Below are 15,373 nucleotides of genomic sequence, written 5' to 3'. Positions count from 1 at the left end.
AGCCAGACATAGTGGAAAAGCGTTTTGCTAAGATGTAGACTACAAAAGACGCGAAAGACGAAGGTAGGATGCTCTCCGGAGGTAAGAGCCGCTGCCGGGCGTCTTTCGGCAGAAGCCGCGCTAAGGAGAGCCCTGTGAGCGGCACAATCGTCTTTGCGCGAAGAAGCCGCTTCTTGGGCTCCGGCAGCCGGCGAGAGCGGCAGCTTCGGGAAGGTGAAGAAGCAAGCTGTACAACACTGGGATTGTGTGCGCACCTTGCCAACTGATAGAAAACAGTATCTTTGCACTCTCCTGACTTTTCCAATCACAGGAACATTCGATTGGAAGCTGTTTTGGACAACTTTTCTTTTCTTCCTGCCAAACACTTGGCAGACATCCGTGCAACTTCTAGAACACGATGGGAGATGTTTTCTGTGCTGGCACAGTTTTTCCTAGCCAGACATAGTGGAAAAGCTTTTTGCCGAGGTGTAGATGAGAAGAGGAGCTAAAGACGAAGGTAGGATGCTCTCCGGAGGTAAGAGCCGCTGCCGGGCGTCTTTCGGCAGAAGCCGCGCTAAGGAGAGCACTGTGAGCGGCACAATCGTCTTTGCGCGAAGAAGCCGCTTCTTGGGCTCCGGCAGCCGGCGAGAGCGGCAGCTTCGGGAAGGTGAAGAAGCAAGCTGTACAACACTGGGATTGTGTGCGCACCTTGCCAACTGATAGAAAACAGTACCTTTGCACTCTCCTGACTTTTCCAATCACAGGAACATTCGATTGGAAGCTGTTTTGGACAACTTTTCTTTTCTTCCTGCCAAACACTTGGCAGACATCCGTGCAACTTCTAGAACACGATGGGAGATGTTTTCTGTGCTGGCACAGTTTTTCCTAGCCAGACATAGTGGAAAAGCGTTTTGCTAAGATGTAGACTACAAAAGACGCGAAAGACGAAGGTAGGATGCTCTCCGGAGGTAAGAGCCGCTGCCGGGCGTCTTTCGGCAGAAGCCGCGCTAAGGAGAGCACTGTGAACGGCACAATCGTCTTTGCGCGAAGAAGCCGCTTCTTGGGCTCCGGCAGCCGGCGAGAGCGGCAGCTTCGGGAAGGTGAAGAAGCAAGCTGTACAACACTGGGATTGTGTGCGCACCTTGCCAACTGATAGAAAACAGTACCTTTGCACTCTCCTGACTTTTCCAATCACAGGAACATTCGATTGGAAGCTGTTTTGGACAACTTTTCTTTTCTTCCTGCCAAACACTTGGCAGACATCCGTGCAACTTCTAGAACACGATGGGAGATGTTTTCTGTGCTGGCACAGTTTTTCCTAGCCAGACATAGTGGAGAAGCTTTTTGCCGAGGTGTAGATGAGAAGAGGAGCTAAAGACGAAGGTAGGGTGCTCTCCGGAGGTAAGAGCCGCTGCCGGGCGTCTTTCGGCAGAAGCCGCGCTAAGGAGAGCACTGTGAGCGGCACAATCGTCTTTGCGCGAAGAAGCCGCTTCTTGGGCTCCGGCAGCCGGCGAGAGCGGCAGCTTCGGGAAGGTGAAGAAGCAAGCTGTACAACACTGGGATTGTGTGCGCACCTTGCCAACTGATAGAAAACAGTACCTTTGCACTCTCCTGACTTTTCCAATCACAGGAACATTCGATTGGAAGCTGTTTTGGACAACTTTTCTTTTCTTCCTGCCAAACACTTGGCAGACATCCGTGCAACTTCTAGAAAACGATGGGAGATGTTTTCTGTGCTGGCACAGTTTTTCCTAGCCAGACATAGTGGAAAAGCGTTTTGCTAAGATGTAGACGACAAGAGAGGCTAAAGAGTGGATGTTAGCATATGACACCCATCTTCAAAAAAGGCAATTAAGAGGACTCGCCATAGTACAAACCAGCCAGCCTCTTTTTTATCCCCAGGAAGTTGATGAAGCAGCTCTTCCTGGAAATCCTTGCCAGGCACATGACAGATGACCAAATAATGTAGTTAGCATGATTTTTCAGGGGAATTTCATGCTGAACATCACTTTAAACTCCTCTGATGAATCAACTTGACTGGTAGATGAAGGGAATATTATCTGCCTGGGCTTCAGGGAGGTTTTTGACATACCTCTACATGGCATCACACATACATATGGAAGCAATAGTGCAAAGGGGAGGGAATCAGTGTCTTTTCAGTGATGCTGAGGGTAAAGACAAGAGGCAGTGGGCACACACTGAAATACAGGAGATTGCCTTTGAACATCAGTAAATGTTTCTTTACTGTCAGGGTGACTGAACCACGGCACAGACTGCCCAGAAAGATTGTGGAGCCTGGATCTTTGAAGACATTAAAAGTACACCCAGATAGAATCCTGGGCAAGAGGCTCTAGGTATCCTGGTTTAGGCAGGGGGGTTGGGCCTGGTTAGCCCCACCAACCCCTTCCACTCTCTTTCATTCTGTGCTAGTGAATTCTCTTCAAGATGCATTTCAAAGCACTGGCATGACAAAGTTCTGTGCAGACAGAGATCCAAATGGACATGGCATCTAAGTTCCTTAAGCAGTGTTCAAGAAGAATGTAAAACTCTGGCACAAGTGTCTCTTCCCTAACTGAATCCCTTTCATGGGAAAATTCCCAGCTCTAGAAAGATCTTCTGATACGCATGCTTAAGACTGACACTGGCTGAGCAAATTTCTCCCTATGTATATCTAAGACCAGTTAGGATCTTCACCCAAAGTGCTGTCAACATAGTCACAGAATGCCTATTGTTAAGAAGTGACAGCTTCCATCAGAATGGCAACTATTGGTCCACAAAATGGATTAATGGATGGGAATTATCTACGTGGGTTAAAAACAAAAATAAAGAGTTGGTCTTTATTTATCAATTTCATGGCAATATTGATAAGGGAAGAAAAAGATCTAAGTCCTTGACTTTCTGGACTCGAGGAAAGATTTTAAAAATTCCTTGTAAAAATGTATGATCACAATCAGACTATTGAAACCATTTTAGTTGGGAACAAAGTTCCAAAATTGTCTAGATAGTGGCAAAGAAGCCAAGAAAATAGGAAAGAAACAAAAAGAGAGCAAAAGAGTCAGCTTCAGTGTACAAGCTCGTTCTAGAAGTAGTCTGCTGGGAAAAGGAACCCCCAGCTAAATTTCCAATGTATTCCTGCGCTTGATTCAGTAACTGGTCAATGTAAAAACCAATCCTTTTGTACAACTTCTTCCAGCAACAAAAACTCCAACAGGTTGACACTACCATCATGCCTGTTCCAGACATATTTAAAAGAGAAATGATGATTTTCTTGAAAACCTACTTACATAAAAGTTGCAAGATGGTGGAGGGATTCCCACATCCTCCTTCCTCCATCTGGCTTGAAAGTATATTTGATAAAATATGCAACAAAGCACATGATTTATAAGGGAGAGTCAAATGGATGATTTGGGAATCGATCTCTTGTTGATAGTAAACTTCATATCCACTCGGTGTGACCTTTTTAAAACAAAATGTGGAGCTGAGGCATGAATCTGCCACAACAATTGTAAAGCAAACATACACACTCCCCTTCATATGCCCCCCCCTCCACACACACCTAGGCACACACAGAGATCAGCATAGCAGATCATGAACACCTTGGAAAAGACTGAAATGCTAAATGCCTCTCTTGATGGGCAAAAGAGCTGGTGCAGTAATTCAAATGCCTGGTACAAAAATTCTGTTTAATATTTAGCTCCTATTTAAAACACAGCTTTTCATTTCATTCTATTTACAGAATATTTTCATTTCATTTGTTTCTTTAAAATTACTTAGTTCTCACCTGTTGTATGTCTAGGAATATTTTCTTCCAAAAATAGAAAAAAATAGATGATATCTTTTCAGCAGAAAACATTGGTTGATACAATTTTAAACCATCATGATATGGAAGAATTCTTCTGTCCCACTCGAAGGTGGAAGAAGCATTTGGATCACAGATCATCTACAATGAAATACTTGACATGTTTAAGATGCTTTCAATCAATTTTGATCGTCAATTGCTTATTTGTTGTAAACAGTAATTTTTCAGTGAAGGGAAAGTGTGTGTGGTATATCTACATGATATGTTCAAAGGCAGTTCCTACTAATGGCCAGGCTGAATTCCAGTAAATAATGTCCCGAATGATATTTTGCCGCCTTCTTTGGCACTTCATGAAATCTTACCCTGATGAAGTGCTGAAACACAGAGATTTTCTCTTAGAGAGTGTCTCATGTTGTAACCTATCCCATGGATTTTATGCTGTAATTCTTATCTCTTTTAAAATTTACTATCTTCTGTACAGTTTTCATGAAACTTTCTGTTACAGTAGTGAATAGCACAGATAAATGTCATTTTGTACAACTTTGAATTTACCCCAAGAGCTGAGAGAAAACTTGATCCTATACTTCAATCCGAGTTTCTTCTATAGTCCAACTTTGTTTCTCTACCATCAAGCTTCTCCTTTGTTGCTGCTCCAAGCCCCGTCCAAGGTGACCTTGAATACTTTCAGGGATGGGACACCCACAACTTCTCTGGGCAACCTGTTCCAGTGTTCCAGCACTCCCACAGTAAAAAAGGCCTTCCTTTCATCTAATATGTGTAGGAAATCATAAATCTAGGCATAGAAGCTTGGAGTGCAAATTTGAAATTCTTTGGATTTGAAGCACATTTTATATGAATACTGACTTACAGATGACTAAAAGATGTTGATGGGCATTTGAGCTGACAAGTTTTGAAAAAGTGCACGGAAATTAAAATTGAAACCACTAAAATTAAAAACTCCTTGCCATTTTCTTTTTCCTCTCCTATTCAAAATTGCATATGTCAGATATCAGTGCTTCATGCAAACCTCTCAGATGCTCTCAGAGAAAAAGCTTTTCTTTCAGACTAAGTTGCGGTTGACGTAGAACACTAGCAGGAGTGAAAGATTTTCTGGGCATCGGGGCAGCCCGTTCTCCTTGGATTTGTGTGCAGAATGCATTTTATCCAAACTGGAAAATAGATCCCAGCTCTGTTCTATTCATCATTCTTACTTGATCAGGCCAGAAGATTCTGTGAAAAGTAGCCTGTGGACCTTGAAGACAGCGCATGTGAACCAGATGAGAGGTGATAGAGAAGTTGAGGGAGAGAAGAAAGAGCATGAGGCTGAAACCAGAAAGTATTTCTCCACGTGATCATGGAAGATTGCAGGAGCCACTTGGTACTATCAAACCAGCCCAACTTGGCACTGGTGCCACCTTGGGTCTGGGAGCCATGTTGCATATCGTGCATTTTAAGGAGCCAGCTGGCCACACCCAGCCATATGCCCCCAAACACAAACCAAGGCCCTTTTCTCTGGCAAACAAAACTCAGCTGCCCTGCTTCTGGATGGCAGATTGCAGGAACCACTTGGTACTATCAAACCAGCCGAACTTGGCACTGGTGCCACCATGGGTCTGGTCACCATCCTGCCTATTGTAGCTTTTCAGGAGCCAGCCGGTCACTCTCAGCCATAGGCCCCCAAACACAAACCTCGGCCCGTTTCCCTGGCAAACAAAAGTAAGCTGCCCCGCTTCTGCATGGCAGATTGCAGGAGCTACTTAGTACTATCAAATCAGCCCGACTTGGCACAGGTGCCACCTTGGATCTGGGAACCATCCTGTGTATCGTGGATTTTCAGGGGCCAGCCGGCCACTCTCAGCCATATGCCCCCAAAAACAAACCACGGACCTTTTCTCTGGCAAACAAAAATCAGCTGCCCCACTTCTGGATGGCAGATTGCAGGAGCCACTTGGGACTATCACACCAGCACAACATGGCACTGCTGCCACCTTGGATCTGGGAACAATCCTGCGTATTGTACATATTCAGGAACCAGCCGAACACTCCCAGCCACAGGCCCCCAAACACAAACAACGGCCCATTTCCCTGGCAAACAAAACTCAGCTGCCCCGCTTCTGGATGGCAGTTTGCAGGAGCCACTTGGGACTATCAAACCAGCCCGACTTGGTAATGGTACCACCTTGGATCTGGGAACCATCCTTCCTATCGTGGATTTTCAGGGGCCAGCCGGTCATTCCCAGCCATATGCCCCCAAACACAAACCTCGGCCCTTTCCTCTGGCAAACAAAACTCAACTGCCCCTCTTCTGGATGGCAAATTGCAGGACGCACTTGGTACTACAAAAAGAGCCCGACTTGGCAGTGGTGCCACCTTGGCTCTGGGAACCATCCTGCGTATCGAGCATTTTAAGGAGCCAGCCGGCAATTCCCAGCCGTATGCCCCAAAAAGAGACCATGGACATTTTCTCTGGCAAAAAAAACTCAGCTGTCCCGCTTCTGGATGGCAGATTGCAGGAGTCACTTTGAACCATACAACCAGCCTTACTTGGCACTGGTGCCACCTTGGATCTGGGAACCATCCTGCCTATCGTTGATTTTCAGGGGCCAGCCGGCCACTCTCAGCCATAGGCCCCCAAACACAAACCACAGCCCTTTTCTCTAGCAAACAAAATTCAACTGCCCCGCTTCTGGATGGCAAATTGCAGGAGCCACTGGGTACTACAAAAACAGCCTGACTTGGCACTGGTGCCACCTTGCGTCTGGTTACCATGCGGCGTATCGTGCATTTTAAGGAGCCAGGTGGCCACTCCCAGCCATATGCCCCCAAACACAACCCACGGCCCTTTTCTCTGGCAAACAAAACTCAGCTGCCCCGCTTCTGGATGGCAGATTGCAGGAGACACTTGGTACTATCAAACCAGCCCGACTTGGCACTGGTGCCACCTTGGGTCTGGGAACCATCCTGCGTATTGTGGATTGTCCGGAGACAGCCGACCACTCTCGGCCACAGAGCCCAATCAAAAACAAAGGTCCGTTTCCCTGGCAAAAAAAACTCAGCTGCCCCGCTTCTGGATGGGAGATTGCAGGAGGCACTTGACACTGTCAAACGAGCCCCACTTGGCACTGGTGCCACCTTGGGTCTGGGAACCATGCTGCGTATCGTGGATTTTCAGGAGCCAGCCGGCCACTGCCAGCCACAGGCCCCCAAACACAAACCACAGCCTTTTCCTCTGGCAAACAAAACTCAGCTGCCCCGCTTCTGGATGGCAGATTGCAGGAGCCACTTGGTACTATCAAACCAGCCCGACTTGGCACTGGTGCCACCTTGGGTCTGGGAACCATCCTGCCTATCGTGGATTTTAAGGAGCCAGCCGGCTACTCCCAGCCACAGGCCCCCAACAAAAACCACGGCCCTTTTTTCTCGCAAACAAAACTTAGCTGCCTCACTTCTGGATGGCAGATTGCAGGAGCCACTTGGTGTAATCAAACCAGCCCGACTTGGCACTGGTGCCACCTTGGGTCTGGGAACCATCCTGCGTATCGTGGATTCTAAGGAGCCAGCCGGCCACTCCCAGCCACAGGCCCCCAAACAAAATCAACGGCGCTGTTCCCTGGAAAACAAAACACGCCTGCCAACTTTTTGATGGAGTTTGCAGGAGCCACTTGGTACTATCAAACCAGCCCGACTTGGCACTGGTGCCACCTTGGGTCTGGGAAACATCCTGCGTATCGTGGATTCTTAGGAGCCAGCCGGCCACTCCTAGCCACAGACCCCCAAACAAAAACCTAGGCCTATTTCTCTGGCAAACAAAAGTAAGCTGCCCTGCTTCTGGATGGCAGATTGCAGGAGACACTTGGTACTATCAAACCAGCCCGACTTGGCACTGGTGCCACCTTGGATCTGGGAACCATGCTGTGTATCGTGGATATTCAGGGGCCAGCTGGCCACTCTCAGCCATATGTCCCCAAACAGAAACCTCGGCCCGTTTCTCTGGCAAACAAAACTCAACTGCCCCTCTTCTGGATGGCAAATTGCAGGATGAACTTGATACTAAAACCGCAGGCCGACTTGGTAGTGGTGACACCTTGGGCCTGGGAACCATCATGCGTATCGAGCATTTTAAGGAGCCAGCCGGCCACTCCCAGCAATATGCCCCCAAAAACAATCCACGGAATTTTTCTCTGGCAAACAAAAATCAGCTGCCCCGCTTCTGGATGGCAGATTGCAGGAGCCACTTTGCACCATCAAACCAGCCCGACTTGGCACTGGTGCCACCTTGCATCTGGGAACCATGCTGCCTAGCGTGGATTTTCAGGAGCCAGCCGGCCACTCTCAGCTATATGCCCCCAAACAAAACCCACGGCCCGTTTCCCTGGCAAACAAAATTAAGCTGCCCCGCTTCTGGATGGCAGATTGCAGGACGCACTTGGTAGTATCAAACCAGCCCGACTTGGCACTGGTGCCACCTTGGGTCTGGGAACCATCCTGCGTATCGTGGGTTCAAAGGAGCCAGCCGGCCACTCCCAGCCACAGGCCCCCAAATACAAACAATGGCGCTTTTCCCTGGAAAACAAAACTCGCCTGCCAACTTTTTGATGGCAGATTGCAGGAGCCACTTGGTACTATCAAATCAGCCCAACTTGGCACTGCTGCCACCATGGGTCTGGTAACCATCCTGCCTATTGTAGCTTTTCAGGAGCCAGCCGGTCACTCCCAGCCATAGGTCCCCAGTCACAAACCTCGGCCCGTTTCCCTGGCAAACAAAAGTAAGCTGCCCCGCTTCTGGATGGCAGATTGCAGGAGCCACTTGGTACTATCAAACCAGCCCAACTTGGCACTGGTGCCACCTTGGGTCTGGGAACCATGCTGCGTAACACAGATTCTAAGGAGCCAGTCGGCCACTCCCAGCCACAAGCCCCCAAACACAAACAACGGCGCTATTCTCTGGCAAACAAAACTCAACTTCCCCTCTTCTGGATGGCAAATTGCAGGACGCACTTGGTACTATAAAAACAGCCCGACTTGGCACTGGTGCCACCTTGGGTCTGGGAACCATCCTGCGTATTGTGGGTTGTCAGGAGCCAGCCGAACACTCTCGGCCACAGACCCCAATTAAAAACAACGGCCCGTTTCACAGGCAAACAAAACTCAGCTGCCCCGCTTCTGGATGGGAGATTGCAGGAGGCACTTGACACTGTGAAACCAGCCCCACTTGGCACTGGAGCCACCTTGGGTCTGGGAACCATGCTGCGTATCATGGATTTTCAGGAGCCAGCCGGTCACTCTCAGCCATAGGCCCCCAAACACAAACCTCGGCCCGTTTCCCTGGCAAACAAAAGTAAGCTGCCCCGCTTCTGCATGGCAGATTGCAGGAGCTACTTAGTACTATCAAATCAGCCCGACTTGGCACAGGTGCCACCTTGGATCTGGGAACCATCCTGTGTATCGTGGATTTTCAGGGGCCAGCCGGCCACTCTCAGCCATATGCCCCCAAAAACAAACCACGGACCTTTTCTCTGGCAAACAAAAATCAGCTGCCCCACTTCTGGATGGCAGATTGCAGGAGCCACTTGGGACTATCACACCAGCACAACATGGCACTGCTGCCACCTTGGATCTGGGAACAATCCTGCGTATCGTACATATTCAGGAACCAGCCGAACACTCCCAGCCACAGGCCCCCAAACACAAACAACGGCCCATTTCCCTGGCAAACAAAACTCAGCTGCCCCGCTTCTGGATGGCAGTTTGCAGGAGCCACTTGGGACTATCAAACCAGCCCGACTTGGTAATGGTACCACCTTGGATCTGGGAACCATCCTTCCTATCGTGGATTTTCAGGGGCCAGCCGGTCATTCCCAGCCATATGCCCCCAAACACAAACCTCGGCCCTTTCCTCTGGCAAACAAAACTCAACTGCCCCTCTTCTGGATGGCAAATTGCAGGACGCACTTGGTACTACAAAAAGAGCCCGACTTGGCAGTGGTGCCACCTTGGCTCTGGGAACCATCCTGCGTATCGAGCATTTTAAGGAGCCAGCCGGCAATTCCCAGCCGTATGCCCCAAAAAGAGACCATGGACATTTTCTCTGGCAAAAAAAACTCAGCTGTCCCGCTTCTGGATGGCAGATTGCAGGAGTCACTTTGAACCATACAACCAGCCTTACTTGGCACTGGTGCCACCTTGGATCTGGGAACCATCCTGCCTATCGTTGATTTTCAGGGGCCAGCCGGCCACTCTCAGCCATAGGCCCCCAAACACAAACCACAGCCCTTTTCTCTAGCAAACAAAATTCAACTGCCCCGCTTCTGGATGGCAAATTGCAGGAGCCACTGGGTACTACAAAAACAGCCTGACTTGGCACTGGTGCCACCTTGCGTCTGGTTACCATGCGGCGTATCGTGCATTTTAAGGAGCCAGGTGGCCACTCCCAGCCATATGCCCCCAAACACAACCCACGGCCCTTTTCTCTGGCAAACAAAACTCAGCTGCCCCGCTTCTGGATGGCAGATTGCAGGAGACACTTGGTACTATCAAACCAGCCCGACTTGGCACTGGTGCCACCTTGGGTCTGGGAACCATCCTGCGTATTGTGGATTGTCCGGAGACAGCCGACCACTCTCGGCCACAGAGCCCAATCAAAAACAAAGGTCCGTTTCCCTGGCAAAAAAAACTCAGCTGCCCCGCTTCTGGATGGGAGATTGCAGGAGGCACTTGACACTGTCAAACGAGCCCCACTTGGCACTGGTGCCACCTTGGGTCTGGGAACCATGCTGCGTATCGTGGATTTTCAGGAGCCAGCCGGCCACTGCCAGCCACAGGCCCCCAAACACAAACCACAGCCTTTTCCTCTGGCAAACAAAACTCAGCTGCCCCGCTTCTGGATGGCAGATTGCAGGAGCCACTTGGTACTATCAAACCAGCCCGACTTGGCACTGGTGCCACCTTGGGTCTGGGAACCATCCTGCCTATCGTGGATTGTAAGGAGCCAGCCGGCTACTCCCAGCCACAGGCCCCCAACAAAAACCACGGCCCTTTTTTCTCGCAAACAAAACTTAGCTGCCTCACTTCTGGATGGCAGATTGCAGGAGCCACTTGGTGTAATCAAACCAGCCCGACTTGGCACTGGTGCCACCTTGGGTCTGGGAACCATCCTGCGTATCGTGGATTCTAAGGAGCCAGCCGGCCACTCCCAGCCACAGGCCCCCAAACAAAATCAACGGTGCTGTTCCCTGGAAAACAAAACACGCCTGCCAACTTTTTGATGGAGTTTGCAGGAGCCACTTGGTACTATCAAACCAGCCCGACTTGGCACTGGTGCCACCTTGGGTCTGGGAAACATCCTGCGTATCGTGGATTCTTAGGAGCCAGCCGGCCACTCCTAGCCACAGACCCCCAAACAAAAACCTAGGCCTATTTCTCTGGCAAACAAAAGTAAGCTGCCCTGCTTCTGGATGGCAGATTGCAGGAGACACTTGGTACTATCAAACCAGCCCGACTTGGCACTGGTGCCACCTTGGATCTGGGAACCATGCTGTGTATCGTGGATATTCAGGGGCCAGCTGGCCACTCTCAGCCATATGTCCCCAAACAGAAACCTCGGCCCGTTTCTCTGGCAAACAAAACTCAACTGCCCCTCTTCTGGATGGCAAATTGCAGGATGAACTTGATACTAAAACCGCAGGCCGACTTGGTAGTGGTGACACCTTGGGCCTGGGAACCATCATGCGTATCGAGCATTTTAAGGAGCCAGCCGGCCACTCCCAGCAATATGCCCCCAAAAACAATCCACGGAATTTTTCTCTGGCAAACAAAAATCAGCTGCCCCGCTTCTGGATGGCAGATTGCAGGAGACACTTTGCACCATCAAACCAGCCCGACTTGGCACTGGTGCCACCTTGCATCTGGGAACCATGCTGCCTAGCGTGGATTTTCAGGAGCCAGCCGGCCACTCTCAGCTATATGCCCCCAAACAAAACCCACGGCCCGTTTCCCTGGCAAACAAAATTAAGCTGCCCCGCTTCTGGATGGCAGATTGCAGGACGCACTTGGTAGTATCAAACCAGCCCGACTTGGCACTGGTGCCACCTTGGGTCTGGGAACCATCCTGCGTATCGTGGGTTCAAAGGAGCCAGCCGGCCACTCCCAGCCACAGGCCCCCAAATAAAAACAATGGCGCTTTTCCCTGGAAAACAAAACTCGCCTGCCAACTTTTTGATGGCAGATTGCAGGAGCCACTTGGTACTATCAAATCAGCCCAACTTGGCACTGCTGCCACCATGGGTCTGGTCACCATCCTGCCTATTGTAGCTTTTCAGGAGCCAGCCGGTCACTCCCAGCCATAGGTCCCCAGTCACAAACCTCGGCCCGTTTCCCTGGCAAACAAAAGTAAGCTGCCCCGCTTCTGGATGGCAGATTGCAGGAGCCACTTGGTACTATCAAACCAGCCCGACTTGGCACTGGTGCCACCTTGGGTCTGGGAACCATGCTGCGTAACACAGATTCTAAGGAGCCAGTCGGACACTCCCAGCCACAAGCACCCAAACACAAACAACGGCGCTATTCTCTGGCAAACAAAACTCAACTGCCCCTCTTCTGGATGGCAAATTGCAGGACGCACTTGGTACTATAAAAACAGCCCGACTTGGCACTGGTGCCACCTTGGGTCTGGGAACCATCCTGCGTATTGTGGGTTGTCAGGAGCCAGCCGAACACTCTCGGCCACAGACCCCAATTAAAAACAACGGCCCGTTTCACAGGCAAACAAAACTCAGCTGCCCCGCTTCTGGATGGGAGATTGCAGGAGGCACTTGACACTGTGAAACCAGCCCCACTTGGCACTGGTGCCACCTTGGGCCTGGGAACCATGCTGCGTATCATGGATTTTCAGGAGCCAGCCGGTCACTCTCAGCCATAGGCCCCCAAACACAAACCTCGTCCCGTTTCCCTGGCAAACAAAAGTAAGCTGCCCCGCTTCTGCATGGCAGATTGCAGGAGCTACTTAGTACTATCAAATCAGCCCGACTTGGCACAGGTGCCACCTTGGATCTGGGAACCATCCTGTGTATCGTGGATTTTCAGGAGCCAGCCGGCCACTCTCAGCCATATGCCCCCAAAAACAAACCACGGACCTTTTCTCTGGCAAACAAAAATCAGCTGCCCCACTTCTGGATGGCAGATTGCAGGAGCCACTTGGGACTATCACACCAGCACAACATGGCACTGCTGCCACCTTGGATCTGGGAACAATCCTGCGTATCGTACATATTCAGGAACCAGCCGAACACTCCCAGCCACAGGCCCCCAAACACAAACAACGGCCCATTTCCCTGGCAAACAAAAGTAAGCTGCCCCGCTTCTGGATGGCAGTTTGCAGGAGCCACTTGGGACTATCAAACCAGCCCGACTTGGTAATGGTACCACCTTGGATCTGGGAACCATCCGGCGTATCGTGGATTTTCAGGGGCCAGCCGGTCATTCCCAGCCATATGCCCCCAAACACAAACCTCGGCCCTTTTCTCTGGCAAACAAAACTCAACTGCCCCTCTTCTGGATGGCAAATTGCAGGACGCACTTGGTACTACAAAAAGAGCCCGACTTGGCAGTGGTGCCACCTTGGCTCTGGGAACCATCCTGCGTATCGAGCATTTTAAGGAGCCAGCCGGCAATTCCATGCCGTATGCCCCAAAAAGAAACCATGGACCTTTTCTCTGGCAAAAAAAACTCAGCTGTCCCGCTTCTGGATGGCAGATTGCAGGAGTCACTTTGAACCATACAACCAGCCTTACTTGGCACTGGTGCCACCTTGGATCTGGGAACCATCCTGCCTATCGTTGATTTTCAGGGGCCAGCCGGCCACTCTCAGCCATAGGCCCCCAAACACAAACCACAGCCCTTTTCTCTAGCAAACAAAATTCAACTGCCCCGCTTCTGGATGGCAAATTGCAGGAGCCACTGGGTACTACAAAAACAGCCTGACTTGGCACTGGTGCCACCTTGCGTCTGGTTACCATGCGGCGTATCGTGCATTTTAAGGATCCAGGTGGCCACTCCCAGCCATATGCCCCCAAACACAACCCACGGCCCTTTTCTCTGGCAAACAAAACTCAGCTGCCCCGCTTCTGGATGGCAGATTGCAGGAGACACTTGGTACTATCAAACCAGCCCGACTTGGCACTGGTGCCACCTTGGGTCTGGGAACCATCCTGCGTATTGTGGATTGTCAGGAGACAGCCGACCACTCTCGGCCACAGAGCCCAATCAAAAACAAAGGTCCGTTTCCCTGGCAAAAAAAACTCAGCCGCCCCGCTTCTGGATGGGAGATTGCAGGAGGCACTTGACACTGTCAAACGAGCCCCACTTGGCACTGGTGCCACCTTGGGTCTGGGAACCATGCTGCGTATCGTGGATTTTCAGGAGCCAGCCGGCCACTGCCAGCCACAGGCCCCCAAACACAAACCACAGCCTTTTCCTCTGGCAAACAAAACTCAGCTGCCCCGCTTCTGGATGGCAGATTGCAGGAGCCACTTGGTACTATCAAACCAGCCCGACTTGGCACTGGTGCCACCTTGGGTCTGGGAACCATCCTGCCTATCGTGGATTTTAAGGAGCCAGCCGGCTACTCCCAGCCACAGGCCCCCAACAAAAACCACGGCCCTTTTTTCTCGCAAACAAAACTTAGCTGCCTCACTTCTGGATGGCAGATTGCAGGAGCCACTTGGTGTAATCAAACCAGCCCGACTTGGCACTGGTGCCACCTTGGGTCTGGGAACCATCCTGCGTATCGTGGATTCTAAGGAGCCAGCCGGCCACTGCCAGCCACAGGCCCCCAAATAAAATCAACGGCGCTGTTCCCTGGAAAACAAAACACGCCTGCCAACTTTTTGATGGAGTTTGCAGGAGCCACTTGGTACTATCAAACCAGCCCGACTTGGCACTGTTGCCACCTTGGGTCTGGGAAACATCCTGCGTATCGTGGATTCTTAGGAGCCAGCCTGCCACTCCTAGCCACAGGCCCCCAAACAAAAACCTAGGCCTATTTCTCTGGCAAACAAAAGTAAGCTGCCCTGCTTCTGGATGGCAGATTGCAGGAGACACTTGGTACTATCAAACCAGCCCGACTTGGCACTGGTGCCACCTTGGATCTGGGAACCATGCTGTGTATCGTGGATATTCAGGGGCCAGCCGGCCACTCTCAGCCATATGTCCCCAAACAGAAACCTCGGCCCGTTTCTCTGGCAAACAAAACTCAACTGCCCCTCTTCTGGATGGCAAATTGCAGGATGAACTTGATACTAAAACCGCAGGCCGACTTGGTAGTGGTGACACCTTGGGCCTGGGAACCATCATGCGTATCGAGCATTTTAAGGAGCCAGCCGGCCACTCCCAGCAATATGCCCCCAAAAACAATCCACGGAATTTTTCTCTGGCAAACAAAAATCAGCTGCCCCGCTTCTGGATGGCAGATTGCAGGAGACACTTTGCACCATCAAACCAGCCCGACTTGGCACTGGTGCCACCTTGCATCTGGGAACCATGCTGCCTAGCGTGGATTTTCAGGAGCCAGCCGGCCACTCTCAGCTATATGCCCCCAAT

The sequence above is a fragment of the Melospiza melodia genome, chromosome 3 (assembly GCF_035770615.1).
Source record: "Melospiza melodia melodia isolate bMelMel2 chromosome 3, bMelMel2.pri, whole genome shotgun sequence".
Classification (NCBI taxonomy): Eukaryota; Metazoa; Chordata; class Aves; order Passeriformes; family Passerellidae; genus Melospiza; species Melospiza melodia.
The sequence above is the reverse complement of the archived record's forward strand: the minus strand, read 5'-3'. Positions refer to the sequence as shown.